This window comes from Tenebrio molitor, chromosome 5 (genome assembly GCF_963966145.1).
Source record: "Tenebrio molitor chromosome 5, icTenMoli1.1, whole genome shotgun sequence".
Lineage (NCBI taxonomy): Eukaryota > Metazoa > Arthropoda > Insecta > Coleoptera > Tenebrionidae > Tenebrio > Tenebrio molitor.
This window is the reverse complement of record NC_091050.1, coordinates 13679046-13696531: the sequence shown is the minus strand read 5'-3', so window position 1 is coordinate 13696531 and position 17486 is coordinate 13679046. Positions and strand designations below refer to the sequence as shown.

Sequence of the window (17486 nt, the reverse complement as noted above, 5' to 3'; positions counted from 1 at the left end):
CTAGTACATTTTTTTGGTAAATTTTTATAGTACATCTCGATCTTAGATATTCAATATTCCAAAAATATCCACAGAACTTTTAAGCTTTCCTGCATACGTAGTTCGTGTATTAAAAATTAGAATTCAAAGAAAAAAGTCAAAGTAAATGTAGTCAGGAGAAAATAAAATAAAATTGTCTCTTGATTGCAAGTCAGATTCTTTATTTTTAGCTTTACGACTATGATTATTACCAAATTAAAAACTTTAAAGCAATAAAAAAAGCTCAGCAGGAATTCTCCACTCTACCCCTGGAGGATGGCCTCAAACTGTGCCATTTCGAGCTCGACACAGCATTACTCATCGCCATAATCTCTCGATCCTCATACATTTAAGGCGTTATTATAACAACAAGGAAACAGCCTGGAAACCTACCTTTACGACTAATAAAACCTCAATAAAACAAGCAAACCCCGCCATCATTCCGCCGTAATTCCGTTTTAATTAGAAAGAGTGAAAAAAAACCACAAGAGTTATTATAATTGCGCCCCATCATCATTAGGAGATTTTCTTTCACATTTCTGAAACATCTCGCATTATTAAAAATTATTGATCGAAACGAGCCGAACTGGGTTACGCGTTCACCTAAAAATTTCCGATCGCGGATTGAAACAGGTCAATTGCTGCAACCGTCGGACAGGTGTTAAAATACAAATTTTTATCGCGGGACAAGTATGCAATGGAAGCGTGCATGAGGACGTCTCGAGCACCGCCTATTACTTAACACGACCGACAAGAGTCTAAGAGCAGGTGTACCGAGTGCAAGGAAGATATTCATCAAGCCCTTTTAACAGTGGAGCATTCAAAATTCCTCGAGTGTCGCTCGGAATACCGGAAGGTTTTCCATCCAGAGCCGATAAATCAGGAATCCTTTCGGCATAAATCGACTTGAAGAGCTACGCGCCGTGCTGTTGCTAGCTCGGCATCTCAAATTCAATTTCCTGGCGAGAGATGAAAAGCTCCGTTGCGACAGTTGCGGTTTGATGATTCGTCGCTTTGTCAGTTTTTCAGGCGCGATTTTTGCAGCGTTTAATCAGAGCCGTTACAGCCATTGCATCTAACTGTCTATAAATGAAATTTACATAAGCGTGACAAAAGTATTGCATTTCGCAAATCTACGTATGAGCAAACATAAAAGATGAATTTTATGAGGCGTATTCCTTTCAGGTCGCTCTATGGTTCACTAAGTGTCCTTTCTTTGTAATCAATATTGTGCACGAAGTTCGTGAGCAACGACAATTAATTTGTGTTTCCCTCTTGACCGGCCGTCGAAATCGCCAGCGAGTGTTAAGATCCGAGCCTAATTTATGCCGAATTCATTCCCACGGGCGGTTTACGCAACAGGTCGCGCCCACATTTAATCGTAAAATATTTTTACTCTATCGACGAGCTACTGCTAAACAAACAGCAAGGACTTTCTTTTCTCATTGTCAGACCGTTGCACCTACGACTTTGAACACATTTAGATGCCGGAAAAATTTCAAATTTGACAAACTTGGTAATATTTACTTGATTTACAGTCGTATTTTACAAAAGTACCAAACTGGAACTTTCTGAGTCCACTGGACAGTTTGGATCTACCTAATCAAATCTATTGTTCATTTTTTGAATTTTGTCGTGGTGAAAACCGTCAAAATATGAAATATTTTTCACATTTAACAATAGACAATTCAAATCCACATCAAATAATAAATCGCAGTCCTAACGCTTTATAAAATTATAGAATACAATCTTCATAGTTTATTGTTGGTTTATTTTAATAAACGCTGATCCAGGACAACTATAAATTTTCTCATTCATAAAGACCAAAGACCAAAGACTCTAATATCTAAAAAAACAACCTAAAATATCATCTCTTAATTCAAAGACTTCACCATCAGGAAAGGATCATCACGATTGGTACTCTTAGAAAGAAATAAAAAAAATGAGATCAAAAATAACTGTAAATAATGTGTTTAAAAAAAATATGAAATTTGAAAAATGGATCGTGTTGCATCATCATCATCATCTCCTTTTGGTTTATCCGTTTTTGAAAGCAAACAAAGTACCCTCTTTCCCTATCCACCATACTCACCTGATTTGACCGCATGCGACTTCCTTCTATTTCCAAAATCGAAGAGCTTGTTCAAAAGATACTTTTTCCAATGAGTCAAAAAAGAAAATAATAATCCAAAAGTGATTTTCGGGTTCTACAAGAAGTACCGTGAGGTAAAAAAAATTAGAGTTGGCTGTGACCAAAAATTTCAGTTGGCAATTCGTTAAAATTTCAATTATCAGATGTCACTCTTAAAAGTGATTTTGAGAACGTTGAAATCTTGATTTTCATAAAGGTGTGCATTATGTGTGACCTGTCGGTTGTAAAAGAATCATAAGGAGCTCCAATCGTATTTACGAACTAGAGTAAAAGTTCGAAATGTCTGCCTTCAGCTTCCAAACATAATGCTACTCTCTTCGCTTCATGTTTTCAAATAACCTTCGCAAAGTCGGGACATCAATTAAATTGCAGTTATCAGTAATTAGACAAAATAATCAAGGCAAGTTGTTGGTAAGTGCCTTGAAAGTCCGGAATGACAGTTACTATTGTAATGTAATGTAAATAACTACAAAGTAGATCAAAAAGAGAGTACTTCTTCATTACCCAACGAAGATGTTGTGAAAACGTAACAGTACCAAGAAAATGTAAATAAATCAAAAGTGTAAATTGATGCAATACAGTGAAGTTCCTTTAACAATAGTCATACATAACAATTTTATGATTAATAATTTGTTCAAAGTACCCAACCGGCAGTGCTCAAATTTTATTTATAGTATTCTAACGTCGACATTACAATGCGACGACGATCTACAATAACTTGTAGAAAACAATACAACAAATTTATTGCAGATTAACAATTTACACAAAATGAACGTTAATTTCACACCAGAGAAAATTAAACTGAAATTTGCCAACATTGATTGATCACCGTCTTCCCTCGTCAATCATTCCTCACCGCTGTTGGGAATTGTCTCTCTTTGATCCTCCGAACATTCCGGGTAGGCCTCGGCGCTTCCTACAATATAGTGATGGCGCAAACAACAAAATGTCTTTGATTGTTAAAAATTGTCTGAATTGTCCTAGTCAGATGCGATAAATGACGAACCACCTGTAGTTTAAAGCCAAGATGCACTTTTACCCATCACCTGTCCCAATTCCTCCTCATTTGACATCTACAATCGATAAATGAATCGGAATGTTCGTTTTTTAGAAAGGTGCAACTCTTGCAGTGGCGCAATAAAATTAGCAAGTCTCACTACGGCCCTGCACGCATTTGAATTCCGATTGATTTATGGATTAAGCATGAAAGCTTTTAACTCGAAACGCAATAAAACTTGTGGTGTGAGTCTGTGGCAACACCATAATGGCATTGTTAATGATAGCGCTGGGTAAACTTTGCAGGGGCGGACGCTTCTTTCGTCTCCGTCGCCGGTTGCGCAATTGGAAAATGATGTCGTTACTGCCCATTGAAGTCTCCCGCGCACAGCGAAATAACACATGCACTTATCATCATGAGAAATCACGTTTGTGGTAAAAATGGCGACCATTATAGCAGGCACGCATTAATAAATCTATCAGTTGTTGTGAGACGATTAAAATGTCAGGAGCTGTGTACAGTTACGGCGGTATCATCGGTGAAAAGGGCGATTACGCGGAAACTAATTTATTTTTAATAACAAACACGCTCGTACAATGTGGCATTGTTTCTCGGTGGCATTCAGGACGCTGGTCCGGCACAAAGAGCCGCCTCCGGGCGAATCCTCGACGTCCCGTCCGTAATTATTCTCCCATTTCGATTCAAACGAGATATTAGATGCGATTGTGGTTTTTTCCTGTTGGGATATCGGCTGTTTTGTGATGTATTGTGGGCCCGGAGTAATTACCGAATAATTAGGCGTAACTTGCGGCCACTTTCCGGAGATTAAACCGGAGAAGAACGCCGAATCATCGGCGGAGAATTAATGCCGCGTTAATAATTATCGAAAATGTGTGTTTAATTAGTCGTACGGACACAAATATTGAGAAACTCGTGTGCAGATTAAGATTTCGGTGCCCGCTCCTGGGTATTAGCGACTAGGTAATAATTATTAGCGGTACATTTTTTTCTATTTATATTATTAAGTTGTAAAACGATTGGAACACAAAAAAATTAACAAGTGTTTAGATGGAAAAGACGGCGATCACGATTTTTCGACACTTCATGAAAGAAACAAGCTCGACTGTTGACCGATTTTGGGCGAAACTGTACAATTCGTGAGATCAAAATCTTGCAAAAAAAGACTCGTGCCAGCGGGAAAGCTGTCAAACTACACATTTTTGAAAGGGCGATTCGGAGGTTTTCGGATTCGAAATTTTTAGTCGAAGATCTCCGCAACAGGTGGGCATCGTGTCGTAAATGTAAGCGGAGAAAAGAAAGAAGGAAGTTAGTGGTTAGACAGTCGTTAGAAGAAGTACAACTGTCACTCCACAATTAGGAAAAAATCACTTTTAATTTTTTTTTGTATAAAAAAAATCGTGTCAATTTCGTGCAACAATCCTTGGTGTGTCTTGGAAGTTCTTGGTTTTTCATTTATTCTTCCCCAAATATAAAAAAAAGTTATTTGTCTCTTCCTCACCTACAAATTGATCTTTGATATTTTTTAAAATAATTAATCATGAGTTTATTCTTTTCTTTATCTACGACCGTTAAATAATACGTTTATTATTTACGTAACTATAGATACATTATGCTAGTCATAAATTACACCAGTGACATAAAGCACTTGTGATTTATCATAAGTCACAGATCTTAAAAATTTTGTAAGCTTAGTGTTTCATGAAAAAAAGTCATAGGTCGTAGATAAAACATCGCGAATAATGCCTATAATCCACTCTGGTTATTAAAAAACTCGCCTGCGGCTCGTTTTTTAACTTTCACCCTCCTGGATTATGATGTAAAACTGACAACATTGCACTAGACATTAACGCTATTTATAACCTCAAACTTGAATAATATAACCTAATATTCAACTGATTTTAAATTCAAAATATGTAAAATAGTGGGGCAGTAAAATTTCGTAAAATAAAAAAGGATTAAAAAGTGCGGATAAGACAAAAGATTAAAGATAAAAGATTTTGTAGTGAAATTTACAAAAAAATAAAAAGAAAAAAATTGACAGACAAAATATTTTTACTACTACCATTTATATCAGGTGTTCATTTAAATTTCTCCTCAAATTTGGCGTTGAAAAGTCGATTGTGAACGCACCAAGGATTACAGATCGGCTGTTTAAATCCAACCTCACTTTTTGCGTTGTTTGTGTTTTTACTCTGCAGTCTGATGAGTGATGCGTTCACAATCGACTCTTCAATGCCAACTTTGAAGATACATTTAAATGAACACCCGATAGAAAGTTCTTTCCTCGGTTTAGGATCAAAAGTATGGTATCCGCTAGGGTAAAATAAATCCTCGATTGACGTTTCTCGTTTATCAAAAATAACAATCGAAGTTTTTAAAAAAATCACATTTTATTTATTAATATTAATTATTGTGTAATTATTAAAACTATTTCTCCAGATATTTTTCGTAACCATCAATGTTGTCTTTAACATGGAAAACCTGTGATTTTGATGTTTTTAATTTGCTTGAAAAATAAACCAAAAGACATTCTTCCATTTTTTTGGGCATTTCTTTCCATCACCCATGTTTTGAATAAATCATATTCCACTTCACAATTCTTCGATTTTATTGGTAATATATCCAACTGTTACTTCGAGGATTCTATTCTTAAAAAATGTGTCAAAAGATAAAGTAAACTGTTTATGAAATGAAATCTTGGCAACGGCAAGTGAGCTTACTCTGACGGACTAATTTTGAAAAACTTTTGTTTAAATTTTGTAATTTTTTTCTAATAAATGAAAACAAAGGAGGGGGGGGGTGATTGACATACCTCCTTGCAGAAGTATAAATAACTGTTGTCGCCGTTGGGGATGGAAAAATTTTAAATAAGGGTAAACAAGAACTGTTAAAAAAATCGGTAAAGCTAAGTGAAATTGAAAACCAAAATTTTGAAATTGAGGAAAAATTTTTAATTTTTCTAGAAAATCCGTCTAAAATTCAAAATGTGCTCAGATGAAATTTTCTCATACCTTTTTTCAAATTCTTTTTCAATTTCTTCTCTTTGATTCTTTTTCTTGTTCTGTTAATGGGTCGAATCCAGTTGGACATTGTATTAAATAATAATAATAATGACTTATTTTAAGCGATTCTTCAAAATCCCCCAAATAAACTCAAAATATAACAGTATAATTTTTTCTGGAAAATTTCTTTCGGGACCATTGTTGAATGCCGATTTTCCCAATTTGGACAGATTTAAATTTTCATTCCAAAAAGAGAGAGACCGGAGAAAAAACTCCTGTTGTCTCCTAATATGTCCTATAACATTGCAACAATCTAATAAAGGTCATTTTTTATCAGAAGCATTATTCAGCACTTTCTCATCCTATTTGCCCATTACATTTCTTTCAGTTTTTATTTTCTCATGTATCTTGTCTCGATAATCCAAAAAAACAGACGAAAATCACTCGAAAACCTCGACACGATTCCGCACAATTCCGTCATTTTCAAATATAGCTCCGATTTCCGCGATTGCAAAATAGCTAATCTCTTAAAAGCTTGGCCAATTGAAAATCGCAAACACGCCGTTTCCATCATCATTAATTCACATTATGACGAATTTTTTCGATGTGAACATTTTCTCCGACTCGTCGCAGACATAATATGCATTAGCTTGACCGACTATGCAAAACTTAATTGACGTTAATTGGCAACCAAACATAAGAGAATTCTGATGTAGCAACCGCATTAAAAATGTGCATTTTGTCCTCGAATTCTGGGCGAGATTAGAAACTGCGGAGTCCCGGAAAGTCCGGGGTGGTCCCGCCGCGCGTCGAAGTCTCCGCTGAAATCTCTTCTCGTGGCGTAAACATCTCGGCTTGGCACCTGAACAGGTCCGAGTGGGGACCAGGTGGGGACTGGAGGGGACGAAATGTAGGTCTGTGGGTCCCCGTGGAGGTGGGTGGTATTCAGTCTGTCCGTGCACTCTGTGGTACCGCTAGCGTGCAGAACCGAAGGACTTCCGCTTGGGGAAGGTCGCACTCATCCCACCCCCGACAGCCGACCCCAGTGTGCATGTGCGGAGTGTAATGGTGCAACTAATTGATTGGCGGACAGTTGTCGATTTATCACGTACGAAATCGTGACCGAAAAACTCGTTGACCAAATAAGGTTGCTGGTAATTACGGCGAATCGTCCGAAAAACGAGTAAGTGGTTCAATTTTCGTGGTAGGGTCGACTAATTGGACGTTTCTTTTGTCAGGAACGTCGTCGGCGCGGTGTTCGCACGTTTGACCTTCGCCGAGCTTATTCCGGTTTGTGGACTTTATGCAAATGACCAGCGAGACAAGAAGTGACTACTAAGTTCGATCATGCCCGCGAACTTTTCTAGTTTGCTGCGGCGGGACTGACGCCGCCGGTCGAGAATGTTAACAAAAGCAAACTTTCGTGTTAAAAAACAAAAGTGAAGTATCCGCAAACAGTTGACAGAAGCCGCGAGATCTCTGTCAATATTGACAAGACTGCCGCAGCGCCCACCGCTCTGTGCTTCCTCCGACCAGTGTCCTTCAGGATTTTTGTGTGCGCTGGCTAACTCTTAAGGATATTCGCGCCACGCTCCTCTAACCTCCTTCGGACCAAGAATAATTAGTGAAACTCGATGTTGTTAAATTTGGATTTCCTATGCATGTAAGTAGTTGGAATAGTCGTACGACATCGGAATGCGACTGGTTCGCCGTAATTACCATCTTTGGCTCAAAACGAAATTGCAACATGAACATTGTGTTAAGCTCGACAACTTATGCACTTACACACTTAATCATCCACGCAAATTGCACCGCTTCCATGAACTTAATGTCACCGCTGCGTTCCTCGCCCAGCGCTCGAATCTCCCGGCCCTCCTCCGGTTAATATTTGCTTTTAAATTAACCGGAGACGATGATGCCTGATTGATGTTTGTCCAAAGCCCCATTTGCATAAATCTCCATCCCGAGACGTTGATTAATCGCACCGCTTCAAATCGCCGATATCGATTTATCTTTTTATCGAAACTCCGCCGCCGGATATGAAATTTATATCGGAGGAAATTATTTTCCAAGCCGCCCCCCAGCCATCTGATTTCACCGGGGACGCGCATTTTTTTCGTTTGTCAACTTTTACAACCAACAGAGAAATTAATAATCTTGACCGGTGAAAAGATACACCATAAATATTCACTCGGGAAAAATGCTTTATTACCATACGGCGAAGAAACGTGTCCGGGATGCTTATGCCGACGATGTGTCATCGCGAAGAGTGTGACTCTGCTTGGCAAATATTGCATCAAGGACGTTTCGAAAATTTTGAACTCATCAAATTGACAAATTAAATGGAACGCTTATTAACTATAATCTCAGCCAATGACGATGCTCAAAAACTACAGTAATTACTCTGCCATTACCATAAAACCCAATCACAACATTTAATGGGCGCGATTTCAACCAATCAATCGCGGGAAAAACGTGACATTTTAATTGGAGGCTTTTGCCCTTCCTCGCGTCGCAGCGAGATTCTTCAAGCCCAAAGCATCAAATTTGCGTGCTACAAAAATTTCTCACCAGAAAAAAACACTTTGTAGATTCATGTCTTACAAGCTGTATAAAAGATTTTTTATTATTGTGCCTTAAAATGTGGTCACGTGATTAGAAACTAAATGACAGTTGAGAGTTTTTCCAAATTTAGAAATGTCAAAGCTTTTGAACGTTTCCAAAATCAAGCAGCATATCTCAAACTGCCCCACGAATAGTCTGACAGACATTTGAGCATCACTGGCACGTTACATTCGTTAGCTTTAGTTTCCTTTACATTAGCCTTGTCAAACTAGATAAGTGTTACATTGACATTAGCTTGACAATACTTAGCATATCGTATTTGTAGCTTAAACTATCGCTACATTACCTTCTTCAAACTAAATCTTGATTAAGCTAAATTACACATTGCACTCTTTAGTTTTAGTATCTTTTACATTAGCCTTGTTACACTAGACAAGTGTTACACCGCAAAGAAATTGACATTAGTTTGAGAATCTCCAGTATATCGTATTTGTAGCCAAAGTTGTGGATAGATTAGCTTCCGCAAACTAAATGTAAACTAAACCATCTTTAAACTAAACGGCTTGACACTGGTATGACTAAGTAGCTTTCTGCGCCGCTAATTTGTAAGCTAAATGCCACAGGTAAACCACTTTTTGCGTAGCTTCGACAATTGGCGCAATTAAAAAAGAAAGTTTGCATAGATTTCGGTGGGAGTGTAAAAAACCGGCAAAAAACCCATCTTTAACGTTGCGAATAATGCAAAACGTATTCACTGGCCACTTTACACCGGCCTAGCTACAAATCAAATTAATTTTTTGCTACTTTAATTCAGCGTAAAATTGCAGCCCAAAACTAAAATAAATTAAATCTGGAGTGAAATTGTTTTTTAAATTTAATATACTTTCGTTTGCCTCCGCCGGGTAAAATTTAATTTTCTAATTAATTTGTGTCAGGTGTAGAATTGTTTTGGCAAAACATGTATTTGATCTGTACTTGTGCACGAAGAACATGTGTTGGGGAATTTGACAGAAACTGTGTACATAACTGGTAGATTTGAGTGTCGGTGAAGCACCAGTGACAAATGGTGAATTAAAGCTTTGTGCACAAGTTAATTTGATTCTGTGATGCAAATCGACTTGTTTCCAGCGGATTAAATCTAGTCGAGGTAAAGAAGTGAATCCACACGCTACAAGTTGGCATGTGAGCGAGCAATAATTGGTAAACAAGTCTGAACTAGTTGCGTTAGATAAAACTGTCAATGGAGGAAAACTGAAGACTCGAGTTTAATTCATTAACGAAGTAATCGAGTGGAAATTGGAATGCGGTGTACAAAGCTACATTTAGTTTGGATACAGTGTGCCACTTAGTTTTAGTTTGCAGGTCTAGTTTAGTTCGGATTTGTGTAAAACGAAGATGGACTTGAAGTGGAAAGGGGAAAGGATCGATCGTTCGGTCAAATTAGATTAACTAATTCACCGTGAAATTACAATACTAAAACTAAAATAAATCCAGTTAATGTGCACAATAAAACCGGGTTTAATTAAACGTTGCTTTACTTTCATTTACGCTAATGGGCGGTGAAAAAGTGGGAAATGGGGTAAAAATCTACGGGGGAAAAAATTAATGGGTGTGAGCTGTTGGCAAACTTTGAACTAAACTCGTAAGTATTTAGAATAGGAGGCAGTTGAGTAAGTTTTTTGCTTGCGTTAAATGATTTGAGACTAATTTATGTGAAATGCAAATAAAGTGGCCGCTGAAACGAGAAAATCAATTCCCGCTATTTATAAAATTGCTGAAATAATTTATGCCAACTGGTCCGCGTTTCATTAAAGTTCGCTGTCAGCTCGGCCATATTTGCGCCGTTTTGGGGCACGTGGTGGGCAGCTCCGACGCAACTCTCCGGAGGCGACACAACTGCTCGTCAAGCACCCACCCACACCGAGCCTTCCCGTCGATCCCCAATTACCACGAGAGCCTCCCAACAATGCTAGAGAAAACATTCATTAAAGTTTTATTGTGGACGCTTTAATTGTGCGGCTAATTTAATAATGAGATGAGTTTCTCGTGCATTTCGTTTAGTTCATGGCTTGTTTTATAATTATAACAAGATGCCGGGGAAAGTTGCAGACAATTGGGCGTCTCTCCTCCGTGCTGTCATAGGTACTCATAGTACTCCCATGGTACGCGTTCTCACCCCGCCGCGTGAGAGCGCTGCCAAATCTCCCCGGTGCGCGTCTCATTGTTGGTACTCCCATGGTACGCGTTCTCACCCCGCCGTACCACCTACGCCGACTTAACCCACCGTGCCAAACCGGACCAAATTAATTTGGAGAGTGATTTATGCGGTGCTAAAGTCGACGGTGCACGCACGGTACTGGCCGTACCGCGACCAAACGCGGATTCGCAACGGCCCGACGCCGTTCCCCGCGAGGGAACCAAATTAATTGCTCTGGTACTGCCCGGTAGTCGTACCATTATTGCTGTTTAACATAGTTGCACTGTGCGTACGCACTATAATTTTCGCCAAACGTAATTTATGGAGCGGCTGCCGGTGGCGAAAATTACCGGTCGAGCTGATCTCTAACGCAGACGTAACGCAAAACAAATCGATTTCGGTTGCGCAACCGGACGCTATATTATTTAATGGAGGCTGGATTTTCTGTAGGGACGTATCGCAACCAAGCGCTTTGTGCAATCATACCTCCGCACCAAAGCCAATTTGAATAATTCTATGCAGAAATTTTTATCTTACCAGATGCGACGAGCTGTCGACAAAGCTTGGGCTGCGATACGACACTCCAAAGAACATTTCAAATCTTTAAAATAACAGTAATAACAATAATAATGATCTTTTTGGAGGAATTAACGTAAAAACATAACTCATACGTTGTGAGATCAAGTATCAATTAATCACAATTATTGTAACTATACCTTGTTTTCTGTTTCGCCGGAAATGACAGCAACTTTCCTTTCAAATAAAATACAATTAATTTTTTTGGTCAATTAATTTTTTCTAATGGTCTTAACAGTGCAAATTTCCAGGATGAAAAATTTGACACGATTCCTGAGACGCTTAATAACAATTTATTTAAATTTCATTTTTCCGGCGCGATGAATTAGTAAAATTACTCCAATTAGGAGACACAACCGACAATTTTTTATTAGTTTCTTTTTAGGTGACCAGCAAGATCGCCTGATCTGACACTCTATTATTTTCGTCAAGAAAAATCAATTTTTGAACTCACTGCCTTCAAAATGACATTTCGCGACTCCAACAGTTAACCGCGAACGTAGATTTCGCGCACTAGTGCTTCAAAATCATCCCAAAAAGCATTTGCTTTTTTGAGCAGTCTGAAAATAATTTGACTTGATAATAATAAAATATGATTTACAAAACTCCATTTCTCCAATTATATTGTATAAAGTGCGAAAAATGTTTTCTCGCATTCGGTTCGTAAATAACTATTACATAAGGCTCTTCCAGAATTTAGAAACATTTAAACTGAAGATGATTTCCACGTCTAGATAATTACAAAATTGTAACGCAGGTGCTTCTAGAGGTGCTTCTTCTGCCCAGCAGATGCGAAAACATTTACGTCTAATTTACATCTTAATACTTTATTCAAACATTTAATTTTCTTTTTGTGATCGTGATGATAAAAATGTTTGAATAGGATTTGGTTTACCAGCAAGAAAGCCTGATCTAACACTCGATTATTTTTATGACCATGTCCAAAATGAAATACATAATTTACTTAACACTCCTCCAGAATTTAAAGGTGTTCAGTAAAGCAAGATGCAAAAAAAAATTCTAGATCTATTACTTCGACAACATACTCGTAGAGCTCTTTAACTACTTACTAAAAATAATGGTGTTTATTAGACCAAGTAAATTATTCTGAGTGCCAGTCAGCATTTAGAATCCATCTAAATATTTACTAGTTAACCAGGAATTAATTTCAATATCGTTAACAGAATATTAAAAAAAACTAAGAAATAGGAGTTAAAAATTTCTTGTATTTTTATCTATCTGCAAAGACATTTAAATATTGGGTCATTGAAAATGATTGTGGATAAATGTGACAACTATGTACGAAAATGTATGTGGCAACTGTGTGAGTGGGGTAGAGTTAACATTTATATGACATAGCCGTGCATTTAATTTTTTTTATATCATTGTTCATTGACTGGACAATTTTCAAAATTGCGCGACTATGAACTGTGAAAGAAATGTCAACACTATCCTACCTACAGAGTTGCTACTCGTACATACATTTTCGTACACAGTTGCCATATTTATCCAGAATCATTTTGAATCACCCAATAAAATGCAAAGAAAAAAACTGTTAGAGACACCAACTAATAACTTCCTGGGTTGAGGCACTGAAATATAAGAAAAAAATGTTAATGCAAGAAGAAGAAACAATAAGTAAAGTAAAATAAATAAATATGAAGCCATTACGTGGGAAGAAGAGATAAAACAACAATAAAAAATATCAAAAAGAAAATTAAAAAGAGAAGAGTTAGAAAGGACAATTTGTTTATATTGCTAAAATATTATTATTATTTTGAAATCAAGCTACTAAAAAAATAGTAAAAAAATATTTCCAATAATATGAAAAAAAAAGAGAAAAGATGAGAAAGATCGTCATAAAAATTATTTGGTATAATAAAATCGAAGAACTGAAGCAGAACCTTTCGGAAAGCATTACAACTGCATAAACAACTAATAAAAATAAATCTTAAAAATAAATATTTGCATATTCAAAACACTACTTTCAAAATTTTAATTTTAGCAACTTGGTGTTAAAAACAGAAACCAATGATTTCTGGATTCACTCATTCAAATTTAGTTGTTTGAGAACAAATGCGTTGGCTCATTTTATGGACGATTATAGTTTAATGAATCTTATAGTAAATTATCCCAAACGAGAAGGGTATGGGCGGAGCAACGATTTACACTGTAGTTGTATTGATGTGAGCCCACGTGCTATACCTTTCTGATTTACTTCTTGTTTTATTACTTTATTATTACTTTACTTGCGTGTACTAATCTTGTAATGTCAGTAGTGTATACTTTGTCACCGACTTACAAAAATATAATTTGCAATATCATTCTTTATATGTTCATTAACTTTTCACTAATAAAAACAGGTCTATTCTTGTTACCGTTTTAGTTTCAAATGTTTTGTTCGCAAACAAAAATTAAACAAGTTAATCTTAAGACGTCTTAAGGAACTGAGAAAAAATGTGTCTTTCTTTTAAAGTGATGTCGTTCCAGAATTCGATTTTGTAAATATTAGCGACTTGTTATGGGATATGGACAAGCAATCTGTCTTAAAAAAAATAATTAACGTCGACGAATTATTCATCCTTCGGCAACACCTAAAAAGTGTGTTGTTTTTTTCTGGAAAATTTATTTTACGCTCCACCGACTTCCGATTTTCGTCTCTACTCATGTATGAGTCAATTATCCGTCAAAAAACGAATTCCTTGCATGCACAGTGACGTATCAGAAAAATCCGTCTCCTGCTCCCAAAGCATCTCCAAATCCCTGGGCCATCCATCACGGATTATTCCTCTCTTACCGATATCTTCACGCTCGAGGAGTCCAAGGCCTGGAAGTTAGCGGAAAGTTACTTACGTACCGTAAAAAATTAAATCGGAATCTAACGAGTGCCGTGTTCGGTCATCTGACACGATACGAAAAAAATCTCCTAAAAATCTCTTTTGACACAGGCCTCGTTAGTAGGTTAACAAGTCGACTGGATTATCTAAACCCGAGCTGCTACAGGCTGTGTCGTAATGGTTGGGGTCGGTAACCCTGCCGGTAAGTTAGCTACCTGTTCAACTAGAGCAATCAGCCGCTAATTGCGCAATTCAATAGTCGCGTCACGCAGAGAAAGATGGAAGTCGCGCATTCCGAAATCGATTCGAAAATCGCCAATTGGAATCCTTGAACGGTGTAAAGGTCAAGACGAAATGGGAAACGCGCCATCGCGAGTTCAACCTTTTCAAAATTTCGACGCAAATGTCAGCGGGATCGCTGCTAACAGAAATGTCATCGATTCGACGATTTCTCTTCGTAAGGGGTGCTCAGCGACCAGACGTCAGAGGGCGCTGGACTCTAGTGTCCTTAGCGTTGTCCTCTCTCCTCGGCTCATGTCTTTGTTCCATTATTTACCTTCAATGCCTGCAACAAATAGCTTCTTGTGGAGATTAAATCGCCTATCTAACTATTTAGACAACAAATATTTTAAGCTCTCTATAGCGCGCGCGCTTTCAGTTTCGCATTTTATTATTGAAAAGCGTGCTCGAGCTAGATCCTTGTATTTCTGCAAAGGAATGCGCTTCCGACACCAGCTCCACACCTGCAGGTTCTCACAGGAAAACACTGGAACGGGGACATGGGCCAAATCCTTATTTCGTCACTGCAGCTCTTCACTTAAATATTACGAAATGAGAAAATATCTTAACTCTGACACCATGTAACTATTTGTTTATCTAGAAAAATTCGACAGTCTATTAAGCTATCGCCGGATTTCAACCAAATTGATTGAACTGGCACCCACTGACATCTTAAGACTTGACTAATTAAACCCGATTCCATTAGTGGAAAATTAACAACGTAATGTATAATTTAAGCGTCCGCTGGTACAATTATGAGAATTACTCTGTTGAACTGACAGTTTTTTGTTGGTAATTGTTAATTCAACTAATGACACTTCAGTTGGCGTTCTGAAGCAGAACAAGCACAAGAATCTTAAAATATGGTAAAGTGGGACTTAATTAACTTTAAATCCCACTCATTCCTCAGATCAAGAAAATTATTTAAAGCTTCAAAGAAAAACCTAGCAAAAGTCGTTGCAAAAATTGCCAGATAACTACAGCAATTTTCAAAATGCTTGTTTCATTTTATTACTAATGACATCTCAATTAATTTAAATTTTCTAAGTATTTAAAAGCCAAAACATTTAGAAATTATTCGAAAATTTGAAATGTTTTCCGTCAATTATTATTTTCAAAAGCAAAATTTTCGTGTATTTAAAAATTAAAACCGAAGTATTTCTAGCAGCAGACCCTTCATACAAGATCAAATCTATAACCATAATTATCAATTACCCAAAATGAGAAGGGTATGGGCGGAGCAAAGATTTACACTGTATTTGTATAAGCGCGTGCCCACGTGGTATACCGTTCTGATTTACATAATTTTACCTGCGTGTATCGGTCTTATGATATTATTAAAATTCTATTTATCTGCAAGAGAGAATCTATAATAAAAAGTGTATTCAAAATTAAATTTATCGCTGTATACCAAAAATCCCAAAAATACCGCCTTTCCGTGAAGGTGCGTCATCTAGAAGTGTTATAGACTACTGAAAAATAGTTTAAAAAATTCAATATCTACTTCTACTGTGACTCCTGAAATGCTTGAGCGCGTTCACGGCAACATCGTTAAAAGAGCCAAGGCATGTTTGGACGCAAATGGGCAAAATTTTGAAAATTTATTTTAATAAAATAATTTTTGTTGAAGTGTTTGGTTGTTGTTTTACCTCTCAAGCTCATCAAAATGGTTGCCTAGGTTTCAATAATACAATGCTATTGCGTATTTCTAGGTAGAGGTAATTCTCAGGTTACAGCGTTGCCTTTTTTATATTTTAAAATTGCGTATATTTCCTAAATGGAGGGTCAGGATTTTTTTTAAATACTTTTCCAGCACTCTACTACATCCCTAAATGACGTACTTTCAAGGAAAGGCGGTACTTTTGGGACACCCTGTATGTACTTACAAAAAAAAAAAATGAAAATTCTCGTATGTTTCTTGACTTGTTATTAAATAATTCAAATATTTGTGAAAGAATAATTTTTCAAATTGTAAACGCGTTCAATAAATAAAACAATTTGTAATGACAAGATAAAATAAAAAAATGTTTGGCATTATTTACGGCGTTCGAATTTAGCTCTTCTTAAAGTGTCACCTTCAAGCCCAAAAAATGGATGTAGGTAACGCTAATGAGGCAAATTATTTTATAAACACCAAGTTAAGAAACATGCCATTCATTTTTTCATTTAAATTTTTATAATTCACTAATTATGTATCTAGTCCACAAATTAATAAGAAGCCAAAAACATCATTCCACTTATAAATATTTATTTTAATTCACTCTTAGATAAGAAGTTTAACATAATTCATTAGCAACAAGCTCACAGTAAATGAAAACCCCATTTTAATTGTGGTAAATTAACGTATTTTAGCTGTTTTGTTAGTCAAATTGAATATTTTTTTCAAACGAATATAACAGAATCCAATGCAATGCATAATTAATTAATTTAATCTCAAGTATTTTTAAAACTGCAACCGTTCTCCGTTGCGTAACTTTAAGTAACTGACAAATCAGTCAAATTTGCATTAGTGTTTTTTGTTTTTTGCACTGAACAAATTAACATGAGAACATTCCAGCTCGGATGCGATTTGTTCTGTTTGTAAAATTTCGAACGAGAGAAAGATACAATTTATTTCGCAAAGAGGTTTCAATATTGGTCCCAGTAAGTCAGCTCTCCGTTTGACAGTTTAACGGCATCAAAGCAACAAGCGTCGATAAAGAAGCTTATTTAAATTAAATTACAGCAGTTAAACCGAACGTTTAGTGCTGATTACAAAATCTTGTAACACTAAAATCTTGTAACGTATAAGTTTGCACCGAACGAGTCCCAGCCTTCAGATTCGAATCAATCCGATCCAGGC

General features: G+C 36.8%; 1 protein-coding gene across 3 annotated transcripts in view; it reads left to right on the top strand.

Moving 5' to 3' along the window:
• Positions 1-7123: 7123 nt before the first annotated feature.
• LOC138131325 (ichor-like) overlaps positions 7124-17486 on the top strand; it is a 101112-nt gene continuing 90749 nt past the window's right edge. For 2 of the 3 annotated variants that reach the window (XM_069048291.1, XM_069048288.1), the window contains exon 1: positions 7124-7853. The gene's annotated coding sequence lies outside the window, so the exon portion shown is untranslated. The remainder of the gene's footprint in view (positions 7854-17486) is intronic. The other variant, XM_069048289.1, reaches the window with a different exon arrangement.